Consider the following 19,623-nt stretch of genomic DNA (forward strand, 5'->3'; position numbering starts at 1 on the left):
GCGGAAGGGTGGCGATCCTGGCGGTTGTTCTCTTCAAAGTACTACCAATTTTAACATAGGGATGAACAATCTGTTATTATATGTGATCTGGGGTCAAATTTACAGCACATGTGCAGTAAGTAAATAAATTAATAACACCTATCAACAAAAGGTTTGTTCCAGCACGGTTCGGAATCGATTCTGAACTGCCTGCTCATGCACAGTAACTCAATGTGCGTTCCAACAAGACTAGAACTGATTCCGAACCAATACTGAACTCCCATTTCCTGTTCCAACATGCTTTAGAACTCGTTCGGAACGAGTGATATTGGTTCTCGATTAAGAGCAGAACTGGGAATTCTGATCTGCTGACGCATGCGCAGATGGTTTACTCTGAAGTTATGGTTAAAATGCTTCGAGACTAGGCAGGTTAAATTAAAAAAATAGTCGATCAGGAGTGATAAATAAATAAATAAATAAATAAATAAGTAGGCCTAAATAAGTAAATAAATACATAAATAAATATATAAATAAATACATAAATAAATATATAAATAAATACATAAATAAATATATAAATAAATACATAAATAAATACATAATAAATAAATAGATAAATAAATAAATAAATACATGAATAAATAAATACATAAATAAATACATAAATAAATAAATAAATACATAAATAAATAAATAAATAAATAAATAAATAAATAAGTAAATAAGCAAGTAAATAAATAAATAAGTAACTAAATAAGTAAATAAATAAATAAGTAAATAATTAAGTAAATAAGTAAGGAAATAAGTAAATAAGTAAGTACATAAGTAAATAAATAGTAAATATATAAATACATAAATAAGTGAACAAATAAATAAATAGGCAAAAGAATGAATGAATGAATGAATAAATAAATAAATAAATAAATAAATAAATAAATAAATAAAAAATAAATAAATACATAAATAAATAAGTGAACAAATAAATAAATAAATAGGCAAAAGAATAAGTTTATATATTATATAAATGAACAAATAAGGAAATAAATGAATGAATTAATTAATTAAGAATGAATAAATAAATAAATGAATAAATAAGTAAATAAATAATTAAATAATTAAGTAAATAAGTAAGGAAATAAGTAAGTAAATAAGTAAATACATAAGTAAATAAATAGTAAGTAAATAAATAAATAAGTGAACAAATAAATAAATAAATAGGCAAAAGAATGAATGAATAAATAAATAAATAAAATAAATAAATAAATAAATAAGTGAACAAATAAATAAATAAGCGAACAAATAAATAAATAGGCAAAAGAATAAGTTTATATATTATATCAATGAACAAATAAAGAAATAAATGAATGAATTAATTAAGAATGAATGAATGAATGAATAAATAAATAAATAAGTGAACAGATAAATAAATAAGCGAACAAATAAATAAATAATTTAACAAATAAATAAATAATAAATAAATAAATAAATAAATAAATAAATAAAATGACTACTAATACTTCTGACTAATCAGGGTTTGTGAATCTGTCGGAATTCCAACTGCATTCTGCGTTGATGATCAGAATTTACTGATTATACAGAGTGTTTTAAAATTAATATTTCAATTTTAATGAGTATTGTGAAGTAGCTAATGATATTTTCACAATGGAACATATTATAGATGTTAGAAAGACTCTTAAACTTTTAGTTTGTACTCATCAATGTTGTTACACCCTTTCACTCACAGGTGTGATCTAGTTATAAAATAACTGTAAATGGTCTACAATTTGAGTAACCTTGGTAAGCAAGAGAGTCATTCTTGTGACGCAATAGAACTACATAAGTGATAACTAGTGACAGGCAACATAAACATGATACACTCAATAGTATATATTATACTCCGGCTGTTGCTAAGCTGTCAGTGAATCGCATGTCGAGGTGTTTCTATTGTGTAATTTTATTTGCTATAATCTTTCCCCACTTATTTTCTTCACGCTATCCGTGGACGTAAACACAGCAATAATGTCAGTGAGATCAGAGATCCTTAACCCTTAAATTCGCAAGTATCCTATAGGATACAACAGGTTAATAGGCTGTATGCTATAATTTTAATAGAACAATAGAAAAAAAATTGGTAGGAAAATTAAAATTTCACAATACTATAATATTGTACAACATATAAAATATGGACATTGCATAGTTGTTTTCTTTACAGTCCGACACGATTTAATAAACTAGTGTGAGAAATGAAGTTTTGCCAATTTAAGGGTTAAACTCTAAACAATAGGAGAACTGGACTCAACTCAGTTGTAGATAATTTTGTCACAGAAGCTAACCGGAGTTCAATTTCAAATAGGTGGTGTAGATTTGCATTAGAAAAAAACCAGTTATGAGTCAGATGTTTTCAGAATAGACCTACTTCGATTTCCTGCTATTCGTTTACATTTTTTTTTTGCAATTATGTACTAAATACAAATATAAACAATGTTAATTGAGGCGGTCAGAAGCAAAGGAGTGTAAGTGACATTTATAAAAAAAATTATTTAAGTGAATCCAGGATAAACTAAAGCATTTAAAATTTCAGTGAAACAGTCCGCGTCACCGTTTTTGGCGTGTGAAATAAGTAGTGGGAACGTAAGTGCGAGTGTTTTACATTTGCCGCAGTCAGACTGACAACTGTGTTTGGCAAATGGGTGATGTGACGTGTATAGGAAGTGGTACCATTCTCAACTGCACTAGCAACATACTCGCAAACGGCATTATGTATCTAGGACACACGCCAAAATCGTTGGCGCCAGCTGTAAAGGGATATATCTTTTAACCATATGGCACATTAACATTTAAAATTAAAACTTCATGAAATTTACGAATGCTTAGCAACTTTTAATAATATTTTATGGAAAATAACGTAAGTGTACTTACACCCTTCTGCTTCTAACCGCCTCAATTTTAAATTATATTAAACACTACATATTAATCTCTATTTTAGGTCATTCAGGCAGCCTGTGCATCTCATGGGTGGAGGTGAATTTAATCAACGGGAACAAGAGAAGAGTGGTATTGGCTGGAACACATAGACGGTTACAGAAACTCTCACAAAAATATCAACGGAATGGTAACTAGGAGACCAAGGTATTGAAATACTAACGAATAACATAATAAGCAGACAGTGGATGCGGGATGACTTAAGGAAAAGTGAAGTTGTTTCGTATCGGAGTATATGGCACGTGCCGCGTCGTCCGTCTTTTGTGTACCTGGCGAGTACAGTAGCGTACATAACGAAGGAACCCCGGTCCACATTGCAACGCAATGTGTGCAGTTGTGTTATCCTGCTCAAGTATTTAGTACGAATTGAATAGTATAGTGCTGATCCATTCATAATGTCGAAGTCAAAACGTTAAATTCGCTCAGAGATACGAAATGCAATTAAGAAGTATGAGAGTGACTTTTATGTATTAACGAAGACAATATCGTGTGTAATGTATGTAAAACTTAAATAAAAACCAGAACAACTCATAGAGAAACATTGCAACAGTACATCGCACAGGAAATGCGTTGAAATGAAATCTGAGGAACCACCACCATCATCATCATCATCATCATCATTTAGTTGTGCGGGTCTAAACGACACGTGCAACATGATGCTCAGTGCAAATATTCCTCTAAAGAAATTGAGTGATCCCCATTTTAGAGTTTTTCTTTAGATATTCTCTCGATACAAAAACTGTTTAAGCGATAGGCGAAGACGATTCAGCTTCGACAACTTACGAGAATATATCGTCGTTTACTGCAACGCTGGTAATTGCATCAATGATGACGAGGACTGAACTTGCAAGATATGTACTAAAGTGCATTATTTTTCTTTTCCTTCTGATTGTATGGAGATACAGTAACATGTTGACGTCGTCTGTTTAAGTTTAAAACCTGTTGAGCCAATGGTCTGAATGAAAAAAATGTAACATATAGTAAATGTGCACCTACATTCAACGATAAGTCATCCCGCATCCACTGTCTAATAATAAGATATAGGGTGATAAGTAATTATTGTAAATTCTGGTAAGCTAGATGAGAGCAATGGAATTAAGAAATTGAATTTTGGAACATTGCTGCGATAGATGTAGACTACTAACATGCAAAACAGTAACAAGATGTGATGTAGTTACAAAATAGCTGTACAATCTGAGTTCTGTTGGCAGGCAACCAAGTGACTCTTGTGACGCAATAACATTATGTGATATAGGTACGCACATTAATATACAGAGTGTAAACGATATAAACTGCCAAAATTATATAGGGTGTTTCAGAATTCCTATTACAAACTTCTAGGGGTTGTAGAAGGGAATAAGTAGATAAAGTTTTCATGAGGAACCCATGTCCAGAAATCTGTCGTTTCGATGCAAAATAAGTTTGAAAATCGATTCGATTTAAAATCTCCCGCTTCGCGGTACAGTAACAAAATGGGCTGAGGGTGACTTCTGCAGTGCCATGATATCGGGTGTCTTCTGTTTACAATCAGTTCTACGGAGTCGGCTTTCACATCAGTTGTAATTCAGTCATTAAGCAGTACAGAGCGGGACAGCAGTCCCCTGATATCGTCTGTCTCGTCCTGTACTGTTCAATGACTGACTCACAACTGATGTGAAAGCCGATTCTGTAGAACTGATTATAAACAGAAGACATACGATATCAGGAGACTGCAGAAGTCACTCTCAGATAATTTTTTTACGTACCGTAAAGAGGGAGATTTTAAATCGAATCGATCTTCAAACTTATTTTACATCGAAACGATACATTTCCGGACATGGGTTCCCAATCAAAACTTTATCTACTTAGTCCCCTCTACAACTCCTAGAAGTTTGTAATAGGAATTATAAACACTCTGTATAGGCAGAACATACCGATATACTGAACAAAATTTCTAGTGAAATTTAATTGTATCTTATAATTTCATTTTTAATTTGTAAAATACCATGCTTCAAGGTGAAGATTGAAGGGGGCAATAGAATGTATTAAATAAAATAAAAACCTCTTATGCGTTTTGTAATTAAGTGCGTGGTTAATTAGAAAATTATACTGAACGTCTGCGCAGTTTGTCAACTGTTAATCGCCGGCTAACCTAAAAAAACACTCACGTACTCTGTCTGAACAGCAGCGTTCAGTCCCTTTGTCACCGAACTAGGGTTGTCAGACTTCTTAATGGCAGGAAATAACGAAATGCGTTATTTTTTTTTTGTTAAGATAACCGTCCATTTTGTTTAAAAACTGCAAAGGAATACATAATTTCTAATCAGTTTCTCTCATGATAGTCTAAGAGTAAAAACCAGAATCGCACGGATAGTAGTTATCGAGTAAAACAGTGTTAATATTTAAGAGAAAATACACTGGCGGACAAACAATTTGAGACACTTGAATTTTATTTTGTATGTAATATGTCACCAGTATATTTTAAATGGTGATTAATTTAATTATACGATTATAATTGTAACACAGACTGAAAACGAAAATGATTATGACTTCATACCACCAACATTTACCAACAATAACATCACAATCTAGATTTGAACAAAATTTTGCTTATGCAGAGTGTGACAGCCGTTGCTTACGAGATTATACAAGCTGGCGCATAGCACGATCGAGAGTAGGTCTCTGAGAGTCATGACAATTTTTGCCGCTAGGTTCGCCTCGCTGTACTATGAAATGATGAATAGTTCCATTACTAAGCATTGTGTATCGTGAAAATAGTTTGATTAATTGTGCATTTTTGATCGAGTACGAAAATTATAAATATGCCAAGCATATTACAGTCTTATTTGAGATTTATTGATGTCTTGTTAAATATCAGTATGCAGATTTTCAGCGTCATTTAATGAAATTTACAATTTTGTTTCCCGAAAGTCTGAATTTGTTGAATTAAAATTTTGCTTCCAAACTACGTTGTTCATATGGTTAATTTACTTTGGCAAGTTGATTGTTTTCAGTTCCGTGTTTTCCTTCAGATTTCGTTCCCTCTAATTTGTTATAATTGCTGAAAGTGAACCTGCGGGTTCCTTAAAAGCCATTTGTAAGTAATAGGTTAATCAGCAGGCCTATTAGATATTTATTTCACCGCTGCAAGTTGTACAAGAAAAATCGCACATTTGTACTAATCATGTATTGTGACTGCTGTTTGCTTTAGTAAAAATCATAACACTTCAACGTCAATATATTTTTAAAAAAGAAAGGGACGTTAGACCTACTTACAAATGATTAAATTATGAAGTCAGGGAAATGGAAGATAATACAGTACCTTAATTCATTGGAATAATAATAATAATAATAATAATAATAATAATAATAATAATAATAATAATAATAATAAAAATAATAATAATAATAATAATAATAGTAATAAATGAATACGTGAAAAGGGCAGGCTACAGTGTTCATGTAAAATATATTAAGTTTCTTTCATTATTTCCGAAAGGTACGGTGTATGAATTGAACAACAGAAAGATAGTACCTTAGTTTATAATATGTAATATCTTTTAACATCAAGAAAGGTAGCCTTTTATTGTAATATAATTGAGACGTAGAAGTTTGGAAATTACGTCTGTTGTCCATAAAATATTGTACGAAGTATTTAATAAGCAATGGTGAGTCCTTTAAATGCCCCAAATGTCAATGTCATTTAAGTGTTCTGCTATGAATATTTAGTATAGAACAGCGCTCCGAGCGGCGGAATTGGCATTACGAGGGAACCACTTCATACCCGTATTTCAAGCGCTATGCGCCAGCTTGTATAATCTCGTAAGCAACGGTGACAACAATGGGCAATACTGTTGATAATTGTTGGTGTTATGAAGTCATGTTCATTTTCTTTTATTGTATAGTAACATTATAATCTTATTAATCATTATTTAAAACATATTGGTGACTTTTTAAATACATTTACAAAGTAAAATTCAAGTGTCCCAAATTTTATGTCCTCTAGTGCATTTTTTTCTTTTTCGAGAAAAGTATTCATTTGGAACCAATTATGGCATTATAACTTTTGTTGTGAACTATCCAAGGAATAATCTGTTAAATTCTGAACAGTTATATTACTTACATTCTGTATTATTATTATTATTATCATTATTATTATTATTATTATTATTATTATTATTATTATTATTAAATTGTAACCATTTTAACACATTAGAAACTATTTTCTTGACACTTTATCATTAAGAACATGCTTTTTAACCAAATAGTGAATTTTGAGAAACATCGTGAGTGAGATAAAATGAAAACAGTGGAATATTTATGGTTTTATAAATAAAAACAAATGACGTGTGATTGATTCCCTTAACTAGATTAATGGCAAAGATGGCAGCAGTTGCTATGGTAGCACAGTTTGGTTATTCATGCGCCAGGTTCAAGTTCGCAGAATTCGTGACTCTGAACCTCGCTGCTTCTGAAATCTTGATGGAACGCTGCTTCGTACCTCAGCACGCTCACTCCGAGCTGATTTCATCATGAGAACTGCGAAATATTATTGCTTGGATTCGTTCACAAACTTAAATCCATTGAGAGTAATAGTTGATGTAGAAATTATATATATATATATATATATATATATATATATATATATATCTGTGGCCGGGAGGAAAAAGGTCTTAAGTAAAAATTTTATATTTTTCAGGAGAGTAGCAGAAAGATTAAAATTGGTTTCAATTATAGAGTTTTTTAATTAAGAGGTTTTTGCTGGATATTATTTGTTTATATTTCTTTTAAAATAGGTAATGTTGCTTATTTAACAATTTTCTTGATTATTTCCAAAAATAGCCGCACTTAAGCCCTTTTAAGACTAGAACCCAAAATGAGTAGAAGGGGCTATTTAAACATTAGACCTTTTTCATGTCAAAATAAATGAGAAATGTAAATTATCAGGAATCAAAATGGTTCTTAAACAATTATAGGACTGTTTACCCTGGTGCTTAAAGTTTTAAAAGGAAAGGGCATCAGTATGTGATAAAATGGCTAAAATAAAAGTTAGGCCTTTTTAATAGGGAAGCATGGAAAGTAAACATGTGATGGTTTGTAAGGAATAAAGTATTAAATATTCTTAAGTCCTTTATTCTCTGTGTGCTCGATTCAAAAAGTACTTAGGATATTTGGTAACGCTCTATAAATCCAGTCAGGAGTCTTATTTGACTTTAACCGTTTTACTAGATTGTAGAGAATTGTTTCCGCTTATAGAATATATAATAATCTCATTTTAACAAAAAATTGACTTAAGACCTTTTTCCTCCCGGCCACAAACATATATATATAGGAATAAGATATAATATACAGACGTGTTTGTATGTGTGTGAAAGGCAAGATGTTAGAATTCATGTAGCTGACAAAATTAAACCCTTGGCACGACAGCTTATGGAGGGCAAGGCATGTGAACGATATATCGGTTTTTACGATATACCGATATTTTCGTTTCGAAAGGGTAAACATTGGTAATTTCGTGGCAGTGGTTATTTCGTGATACTTTTTCTTTGCTCTTTTGTGAACTAACCAATGGTGTTACGAGATCCAAATTTCCGCCAAGGGATTGCATATGTTATCCAGTTTCCAGAAACATACAGCTAAGCTTTGTGTGACTATTGTAGTTGCTTCAGTGAGCTTTTATGTTTGGAGAGAGCAAGTTTGCGTCGACTTCTCAGGTGTACAGATTTTGTGGATGTTTGTAATTACATTACAGGCTTATTACTAAAGGTAAGCATATGATATTTGGTACCAAGATTTATTGTATCTTCATGAAATTTTAGGAAATGTTTTTGGAATTTTAGATACATCTGTAGTCGCCATATAGGCTTAGCTTTACTGATAGAAATCTTAGCTGTTTGAGGCGAAATTTTGTTGAGCATTAAGTGTTACAATTTTTAAAATAGTATAAAATGTATTACAATAGGAATTTTAGAAATCTGAAGACAAGATGTGATAACAAAAAAGGAAATGGAGACTCAATGGGTTCAGTATAGCTTCTGTTTGATTTGTTATCATGCTAAGTGTCAATGATAAGTGCTAGATGACTTACTTGCAAGAATTGTGACAGAAGATGGAACATGGCTCCACCATTTTGGACCGGAGACAGAGGCAGACAATGGAGTGGCATCATGCAAATTCACCAAAGAAATAGAAATTCAAAAGTACACCTTTGGCAGGAAACGTTATGCCTACTGTGTTTTTCGATTCAGAAGGACTCTTGCTTGTGGACATCATGCCACACGGAACCACCATTAATTCTGACGGGTATGTTGCAACTCTCAAGAATCTTCAAGTTCGATTGAGTCGTGTTCGACGACATCGGGAGAAGCAGGATGTTCTGCTATTGCACGACAACGCACAGCCATATGTCAGTCACAAGACCACAGACCAGATCAGAAAATTCGGATAGACAATACTGAAACATAAGCCTTACAGTCCTGAACTGACACCGTACGATTACCATCTCTTTGGTAAACTGAAGGATCCCTTCGCGGAACGAGGTTAGAAGATGACTCCCTTGTGCACGCTGCTAAAGAGTGGCTCAGACGTGTTGGTCCAGACTTTTACCGTGCTGGTCTACAAGCCCTCGCTCCTAGGTTACGTAAGGCAGTTGAAAGGCACAGGGATTATGTGGAAAAGTGACATTTTGTTCCTTAGGGATGCATCTACATTCTGTGAAAATAGCAAAGCTGTAGGATAAAAATATAATTTTTAAACAAACGTTATGCATTACTTTTGGAGTTACCCTAGTAATATAGGCTATAGTAAAGTCTGTAATAAAAGTGTTCACCCTTTCAGGGCAAAGAAGATCCCTTTTCAATTTCAAATTTTACTTTGATTTCATTCTTATTATGTGTTGATATGTATTTCTATGTTTTCTTGCTATGAATATTAGACGGAATTACTATGTTTGAAATCTTGTAACAATGAATGAGAATTTCATTTGACTTTAATGAATTTTTCCACAATTCTTCTACCTCTCACGAAATTATCAATGCAATATCACGAAATTACCAAGGTTATCACGAAATAACCAACCTTTCAGCTTAAGTTGTAAAAGTGGTTTTTGGCACATATTCAAGAACGTATCCAATCTTTTATGTCTCCAGATTTGTACAGCAAGTTATCGTCTTTTAGATGAAAAAAAAAATTGGAATAAGGATATATTTACACATTTGCATTTTAAATTAGTTTTCATGAAATTATCACGAAATTACCAATGTTTACCCTATAGCGATATATGGATATCGAAATTTTGATTCAATATATCGTATAATAGTGTATACCGGTTTTCTCATAAATTTATCGATTTTTTATTTTATTTTAGTAGGCCTAGGTTATTTTACGACGCTTTATCAACAGCTTAGGTTATTTAGCGTCTGAATGAGGTAAAGGTGATAATGCCGGTGAAATGAGTCCGGGGTCCAGCACCGAAAGTTACCCAGTATTTGCTCATCTTGGGTTGAGGGAAAACCCCGGAAAAAACCTCAACCAGGTAACTTGCACCGACCGGGAATCGAACCCGTGCCACCTGGTTTCGCGGCCAGACGCGCTGACCGGAAATTTATCGATTTTTTTTTGGAATTATCATTATCAACAACAAACAAAATCCACACTAGACAATTCCGATAATTCCCGAGAGATCGCGCTAATGAAGGTGGACAGTTATATACAATAGTTGTGCAACCTCACTCAATATCTTATTCTAATTAACTGGACTCGAATTCGAATTCAAACTGTTTAACATGTAGCACCAAATTCAAAATGCAGCGTGTGCGAACGTGAGACAGACGAGATTTTTTTTATTAATGTTCTCCAAGGCAGGAGCAACTCCCACCCTGAAAGGGAACCGTCGGGTATCGGAACTTCTATTTATATATTCTAAAATGGAAAGAGAAACAAGGATTTAATACCGATGTGACATTTGTTTACATCTATGATTTCTATGCACAACCTAGTGCTGACATTCTGTTTTCTTATTATATCTTTTTAGTGTATAAAAATTCTGTCCCTATAATCATCACCATTGTTGCTTGGAATGTTGGAGTGTAACAATAACTTGCAATGAGAGCTTACTATAGAAGTATTGTATCAAATCAAATCAACATATTGTCAATATGTAATGAAAATGTGGAAATTATGTTATGTTACAATGAGTGTTGCTCTTTCCTAACAATCGAACAGGCGGTCGGACGATCCTGGGGTGTTGAATGTATTGAGGAAAGGATTTTAAAATGTTCTTGTCCGCGGGAGATTTGTTGTGGTTCGGCGGACAGACTTGGAAGTATATTGGATAGCGGCTGGCAACAATGATTGATGCCTGTTCGCCGGGCAACAAATCTGTAAAGAGCGATAATTATAGTGATTGTTGCCCTGTAACAGAGATTATCCTTGAGTCCCTCTTGTTGCGTAGCGCTCCGGGCAAGCCCCTCGCTTTTCCTGCAAGCAGAGAACTTTCTTAACAGGCCGTGAGAACAACTCGACTTGAGGAGACTGCTTTACGTAACTAACCAACGAGGATCTTTCAGAATACAAGGAGCTCTCTCGAGGTTTCACTGCTACTACAGCGAATGAATAGCTACTATTTCTCGTGAAATAATCCATAATTCCCCATTACCAGAATCTTATGAATTTGTTGTGAGGTGAAGAATTTATGTCATGCAAGATTCCAGCATTTCCAGCACCGCTTAAGAAATTCTCAAGTCTTCCTTCACAAAATAATTCGCGAAAAATTACAACGAAATAATTACGCTTTGATTATAAAACAATTCGTCCTCCTCTGAATATAACGCTTACAAAACAATCGGAGTCCACCGTTAAAAGAAATCACAGTGGATTATAGGGATCGAAATCCATTTATCCATTCATCTCTCAATTCATCTATCAGTCTATCCACACACCCATCCAACTACAATAAAAGAACCAATCTTCGCTCATAGTCATAACAAAGCAATTTGTATCCATTGCTAAAATAAAGTATTAATATCTACTCTAGGGATCAATATTCATTAATCTATGCGTCTACCCATTCACCACCCATCCATTTACCCACCTATCCGTCTACTCATCCGCTCATCTGTCCACCCATTCATGCATCCATCTTCCATCCAACTAACCATTCAACAATCCATTCATCCATCTATTCTATCAATCTTCCATTCACGAGTCCATTCATCCAGTTCCGCTCCCAGTCCATCCATTTAGTCCAAATAATATTAGTCCATCTATTCAGATCACCTATCAATTTGCTAGTCAGTATAATCAACAGTCCATTTATCCATTACACCTAAGTATTAAGCGTATGAATTCAGTAAACACATTCATCCGTCCATCTATCTATCCATCTTGCATTCATCCATCATACATCCATCCATCCATCTTGCATTCATTCATCCATCATGCATCCATCCATCTCTCCATCCATTCATCTTGCATCCATCCATCTATCATGCATCCATCCAGCCTCCATCCATCCGTCTTGCATTCATTCATCCATCCATCTATCATGCATCCATCCATCCCTCCATCCATTCATCTTGTATTCATCCATCATGCATCCATGCATCCGTCATGCATCCATCCATCTATCACGCATCCATTCATTCCTCCATCCATGACTTGCATTCATCCATCATGCATCCATGCATCAATCCATCCATCCGTCCTGCATTCATCCATCATGCATCTATGCATCAATCCATCTATCATCCATCCGGGAGCGTATCCAAGGGGAATTACCGTGTTTGACCTCTCTTGAACTTAAAAAAAAAATGACATGCTGTATTTAGATGAATATTTTTATACATAATCGTTTATTCATCATATAGAGCTACAAATAATAGTTTACTAAATATATATATATATATATATATATATATATATATATATATATGATTATTGTGTAAGTGTAAAAATGACACAAACCTTTTTTATTATACAAAACTAAACAGAAGTTAAAATTTGTTAAAAATTGGATGGCTATGAAAAAATTAAGTTTCAAAGGTTTTATACGGATATTCATGAATATGTTCTAAGAACATAGTATAATATTAATAAATCTACATAATAATAATAATAATAATAATAATAATAATAATAATAATAATAATAATAATACACAAAATTTAAAATACCGAAAATGTAAATTGTAAACAATTGTAATAAGTGTAATAACGAACCTTGAGAGAGGAACATGGGTTAAGGGTGTTTGAGAATAAAGTGCTTCGGAAAATATTTGGGGCTAAGAGGGATGAAGTTACAGGAGAATGGAGAAAGTTACACAACACAGAACTGGACGCATTGTATTCTTCATCTGACATAATTACGAACATTAAATCCAGACGTTTGAGATGGGCAGGGTATGTAGCACGTATGGGCGAATCCAGAAATGCATATAGAGTGTTAGTTGGAAGGCCGGAGGGGAAAAAGACCTTTGGGGATGCCGAGACGTAGATGGGAGGATAATATTAAAATGGATTTGAGGGAGGTGGGATATGATGATAGAGACTGGATTAATCTTGCTCAGGATAGGGGCCAATGGCGGGCTTATGTGAGGGCGGCAATGAACCTCCGGGTTCCTTAAAAGCCAATAAGTAAGTAAGTAAGTAAGTAAGTAAGTAAGTAAGTAATAACGAACCTTCCCTTGACAAAATTCTGCGTACGTCTCTGCAACCATTCATTCTTTCATCATCCATCCATCCATCCATCCATCCATCGTTGTCTCCCTAACTACTATTCACCTCTCTCATTATCCAACCAACAACTGACTGATTATTTATTAGTTACCTACGTATGCATCTCTTTATCTATGATCGTTAGCGGGTTTTACTCGAAACAAATATATTTTACTTTCATGTCTATTACTGACTTTCATACACACTTACATACACATATACATACGTACGCACATGCAAGCATGCACGCACACACACAAATGGTAGTATTGTTGTGATATGGGTCTCAGAAGGATGCCAGACTTCCGCTCAAGGATACACTGAAAGAGGAAAAGTAGTAGCCTATTCTTTTGAGAAATTCAAACCCGCTACCATGAATTACCACGCTACAGCTCGGTATCCCAGACATTGCGTACACCACTGCCGGTTCAAAATGAAGCTATTCTTAAAAAACATATCGGGTCTATCCTTGTGAGCTATCACGTATTGGACAAAAAATTCCCGAATAAATATGTCTTACACAAAAAAACAACTTGCCTATAAATCCTCTCACATATGAAATAATTCTCCCAATAATCAACTAAGGAAGTTTCCCAAAGGAGCCCAATGCTCAAAACAAACATGTATAGGGCTTACAATAATTGAAGAAACTCTTGCGAAGAACCTCTATTTACTCATTAAACAACTTATCAAATTCAGGGGATTCTTACGAAGTATTTATCTCCTCTCATAAAGCAACTTATTCAACTCAATATTCTTATGAAGTAACTAATGTCCATTTTAAAATCTATCAAACTTAAAGAATTGCTATGAAATAATAAGTTCCCTCACAAAGCACCTTGCCTTCTCTTAATTTCTCTTAAGCAACAGATCTGCACAGAAATCTGTGGGTTGCTTCCTTTCACTGTTGCCAACATATCGCCCTACAATCTCGCTAACTTTTCAACCAAAAATAGCTAAATTTCTTCAAAATTTGTTAAAAAATCGCCAGAAATGTCGCTAAAAATTAATAAATATCACTAAATAAAAATAAGAAAAAGATACATATGCGGAGAAAAATATAATTTCTTCGTCGTCACCCTCTTCTGCGGAGTCTGGTTGTATTGCTGACGGCTGTGATGTTGAGGAGGAAGCTGTGGGAACGGCTGATTGTGGATACACTGCACTTGATACAATCATTGACACTACACTTTCCGGCAAATTGTAAGTGTGGAAATTTTCACCCAAGCGTTTGACCGCAATTTTTTTTTTTTGTGAAACCTAACACTTTTTAAATCTTATATATTAAAATATATTAAAACCAGCAAAAACTAAAGTCTCATTTGCACGTCTGTTCGGAGTGGAAAATCTCCGCATTGCGAGGAAGAACCAAAAATTAGTTGGAGCTCACGACTCGTCACGTGACAATCAAAGTTGCCCCGTTTATGGGTGTTGGAGCAGTAGCATTGAGAGAGACCTAACCAGTGAGAATCATTGAATCAGCATCTTTCACCCTGATCACTGATCACAAATACTGTATATGAGATCAGGGCTTTCACGTATGAATCATTAGACGACTTAGTCATGCACCCATGCCTCTTCTAAAACTAAGAAGTTCAGGTCTTCAGTTGAATATTTTAACTTAAAAGAAAGGAAAAAGTGGAAGAATATAAAAATCAGCAGAAAAGTCGCTAATCGTATTTTACAAAATTTGTCGCCGAGACTGATCCAAAATTCCCTAGATTTAGCGACTTATCGCTAAATATGGCAACACTGCTTCCTTTCCTATCTAACTGAACGTATTTGCATGAATGAACAAATCGCCTCTGATAAAACTCTCCTTTCTCAATTTATATTAAAAAAAAGATCCCATTCTTAAGAGTTTATAGATTTCACAAAATCGTTCGTCTATCGAAGACTGGACTTTCATAAAACATTCTTATTTTTAGCAAGAACTTATGAACACCAGCTTTATTGAAGAATTTATGTTATAGAAAAGACCAACTTATCCCATACTAGAACGCATTTCCAACGTAACTGATTTCAATGCCCCAAATTAATCTCAGGGGGTGAGCAATACAACATTACCATTCTATCACTATTGTAAAGAAGTTTAACAAACCTTAACAATCAGCTGTAGCTAGATTTGTTATTCAATTTGCCAGCTAGACTGGAAATTAAATTAGAATCCTTTGGATTTGTGGACTACATTATTACGTCAGAGCCACAGTGAAGAATTAAATGTCTCAACTCTCACAACCTTTCAAAGACAGAACATTAGCACTTAGGAATATAGTATTTCTTCTTCTCTTACTCATTTTCCCCACTTCTGTTCTACAATCTTCTTCCCGTACGTGTTAGGATGTCATACCAGAAAGTAGACCGACACATTTTCAGGTCAGTATTATCGCGCCTATAATTTCTAAACTATTAGACATATTCCAATGAAGTAAACGACAATCGACAAACGAAGAATCATTGTATCCAACGTGATCTTGAGTTGGAGCGGGTGACGTTATCTAGCGATACGCAGAGAGGGGGGATGTTGAATCACGAATTGGCGAGTCGAGTGGTAGACGAGGAAGTGTAACTCGAGAATGCGAAGCGATAGAACGTTTATAATTGTATCAAACAATTCGTAATGTATTAAGCTACAATCAGTAGTAGACAAGTTAAATTGGAGATATTCGAAAGTGAAGTTGAATGAAGAGAGAAAATCCACAATGTCGAGTGAAGAGAGACAATTCACAATGTCGAAACATACGCAGAGCAAATGCTAGTGGGCTTTTAGGCGCCGAATACTTTACATTCAACATCCCATCCTGAGAGATGTTCAAGCATAAAACCTGCGGCCTTGTTTGCAATAACAGACTGCACCGATTTCTTCTTCTTCTTCTTCTTCTTCTTCTTCTTCTTCTTCTTCTTCCTCTTCTTCCTCTTCTTCTTCGTCTTCATCTCTTACGTTTAGATTCAGAGCTTTCAGTTAACAACCGGTTTTTAGAACATCCTACGTTTGTCTGCCTAGCCTACATATCAATGCTCATTTCGATATTCGTCTATCAGTCATTGCATCTGAGAAACCTATTTTTTCCTCTCCTCTTATTATTATGTTCTTTTATGTTAAAATTTTATCTAAGCTCCTCATTGCAAATTTTTGGTCGATTTCTAGTATTGTAAACAACATTGATGATATCAAAACAAAACTAACGCATTACGAGTATTTTTCTTAACTTTGAATAATGAATCCAAGAGACAGCAAACTAAAATTTCGAAACATTATAGTGTTACCACATTTGTTGAACGACACTGTGGTATTACCGCTCTGTGGATCATAATAATAATTTATTTATTTATACTGGCAGAGTTAAGGCCATAGGGCCTTCTCTTACACTCTACCAGGTGACAAAGTATAAAAGGAGTGAAAATTTAACAAAAAATTAAAGAACAGAATACTAACATATTAAAAAAAAATAACAGCATAACAAAATCGACACTAAACAATATGAAAATGATACCATAATAGATAAAAGAAAGTAAAATACAGAGCTAAAGATTGGAATATAATAAAAGCAACTCTGTACAAATAGTTAAGAGGGAAAAACGTAGGGAAGGACACAACAAATGGAATATAATAAATAATAAAAAATACGAAATTTAAATAGAATCAACAATAAAACGAGTACAATAATAAATCCATCTGGCGACAAAAAAAAAAAAAGGAAGAAAAAGAGAAACATGTATTTTTACAAAACTATCGCAGAGAAAAGGGCTTATAAGTGAAAGGAGTCTGAATTGAAAAAGTGCAACTTTAGTTTATTTTTGAAACTAGACAATGTCCGACAATCTTTGGCAGGCTGTGGTAGAGATTTACAGATATGCGCTGCAGAGACGGTGAAAGATGAAGAATAGGAGGATCATTATAGCCTAATAAATACTTCTTAATTTCTTATTTCATTTTCATCCCTATGGTTCAAGCGGCAGCTTTTCTAGTCACAAACCAAAAGATTATTTTTCCAACCCCAAGCAGGAAAGTCAATTATTATTGACCATTATAGCTAGGAATGTCTACTCCTACTTTTTTTTCAGTATTGTGCTGATCTTGCGCTATGCTGACTAGAAGATCAAGTTCTGTTACCTAAAAATGTGTAGACTTAATATTCATTCATAATTCCCAAAAAAGCGGGATGAATTTGACCGAAATATCCAGTGAATATGACGATAAGGATTATAATTATTACTATTATTAACTCTCGTTTCGATACTGTAATTTAGTGAGAACTGATATTACAGCTTTTTCGAAAACCTTACGATTCATCGATACAAGAAATCAGCTTTGATGACGTACTGCATTATAGTATGAGCTTCTTGTGTTTACTCGGGTTTAATGGATATAGGTCGTTGGTAGACCCTGGTTTATTACTGCTAAAGAATCCATTTAGCATACATTATTGTTTGTTGAACCTATATTTATCGTTAAGTATGCTGAAATTACATAATTAAGGTCAAATTACAGCATAAACATGTTCGGGAGGTCCTAGGCCATGCTTCAGGGTCACGGCTGCTATGATGATCACAGCTATCTGTTCTAAATATCTTCACAAGCCTGTCCTACATTCTCAAGTCCCCGTTCTTCGTGTATTGCAATGAAAGTGAGGTCGTGTTCAATTTCGTATATAGTTTAATTCTTTTAACTTTTGTTGAGTATTAAACAATTTGTGAAACGCTTATTATTGATATAACAATACGTTTATTATTATTATTATTATTATTATTGTTATTATTATTAATATTATTAATTCCTTAACATGTAACAACTTTTTTGTCTATCAATTTGTTTTTTAATACATGCTTCTATACAGGGCGATTCACGAAGATTTACCGCCACTTGCGGAGCTTATTTCCGAAGATATTCTGAGCAAAAAATGTCATATAAACATGTGTTCTAATCTCACTATTTTCAGAGTTACACTAATTTGAATTTGTTAGTAAAATACCGTTTTTCTTTAGTTTTAAGGGCAAAAGAATATTACAAATAGAGAATGAAATATTCAGAAGTATCATTTCTTTAATTGGCTAGTGTTCTGAAGCTAAACATGTGTTGTTAATTGGTTTGAACAGATTTTGTTTTTCAATTTTTAACTAAAAATTACATAATTCTTACATACTTATCACAAAAATTGTTACAAATCATACGACTTTAGGAACTTAATTCTTTACAGTTTAATTACACATCGTGATGTACAGCCTTAAAGAATTTACAATAGTGGCGTGATTTGTAACAATTATTGTGATGAATGCGTAAAAAAAATGTAATTTTTAAGTTAAAAATAGAAAAAAAATTCTGTGCGAGGTAACTATGGAATTCACAACACATCTTTAGCTTCAGAATACTAGCTAATTAAAGAAATGAATAGTTCACTCTTTATCCGTAATATTATTTTACCCTTAAAACTAAAGAATAATGGTATTTTACAAACAACTTCAAATTAGTGTAACTCTGAAAATATTGAGATTAGGACAAATGTTTATATGACATTTTTTGCTCAGAATGTCTTCGAAAATAAGCTCCGTAAGTGACGGTAAATCTTCGTGAATCACCCTGTATATCTGTATTATCTATTCAGTTTCATATGTTCTGATTTCTTTACTTATTTGTTTACAAACTCATTTATGTAGTTATCAATAAAATAATGAATTCAATGAAAAGTTTACTTAATTTGAAAATTTTCAAACTATGATTTCCTATTCATATATTTTGCATACGGTATCTATTTATAAATTGTAATATACTGCTCAAAAGTGATAAGGGGCCACTTCGCAAGTTATAGAATAAAGATATAGAAAACTAAAGAACTAAATACAATTATTAGAAATGAAGAAGACACCTAAAACAGCAGAAAAAAACAAAGACTAAAAAGAGAAATTAAATGACCGAAAGTAAGTCAGAAAGAAAAATGCAAAAAATGATAGTGTGTCCTCTAATTTTCTTCAA

General features: G+C 33.4%; 1 long non-coding RNA gene across 2 annotated transcripts in view; it reads left to right on the forward strand.

Moving 5' to 3' along the window:
- LOC138703985 (uncharacterized) overlaps positions 1-19,623 on the forward strand; it is a 196,197-nt gene that overhangs the window by 104,730 nt on the left and 71,844 nt on the right. For both annotated transcript variants that reach the window (XR_011333284.1, XR_011333283.1), the window contains one exon: positions 2,966-3,108. This is a non-coding gene — a long non-coding RNA (uncharacterized lncRNA). The remainder of the gene's footprint in view (positions 1-2,965; positions 3,109-19,623) is intronic.

The sequence above is a fragment of the Periplaneta americana genome, chromosome 1 (assembly GCF_040183065.1).
Source record: "Periplaneta americana isolate PAMFEO1 chromosome 1, P.americana_PAMFEO1_priV1, whole genome shotgun sequence".
In the NCBI taxonomy this organism is placed as follows: Eukaryota; Metazoa; Arthropoda; class Insecta; order Blattodea; family Blattidae; genus Periplaneta; species Periplaneta americana.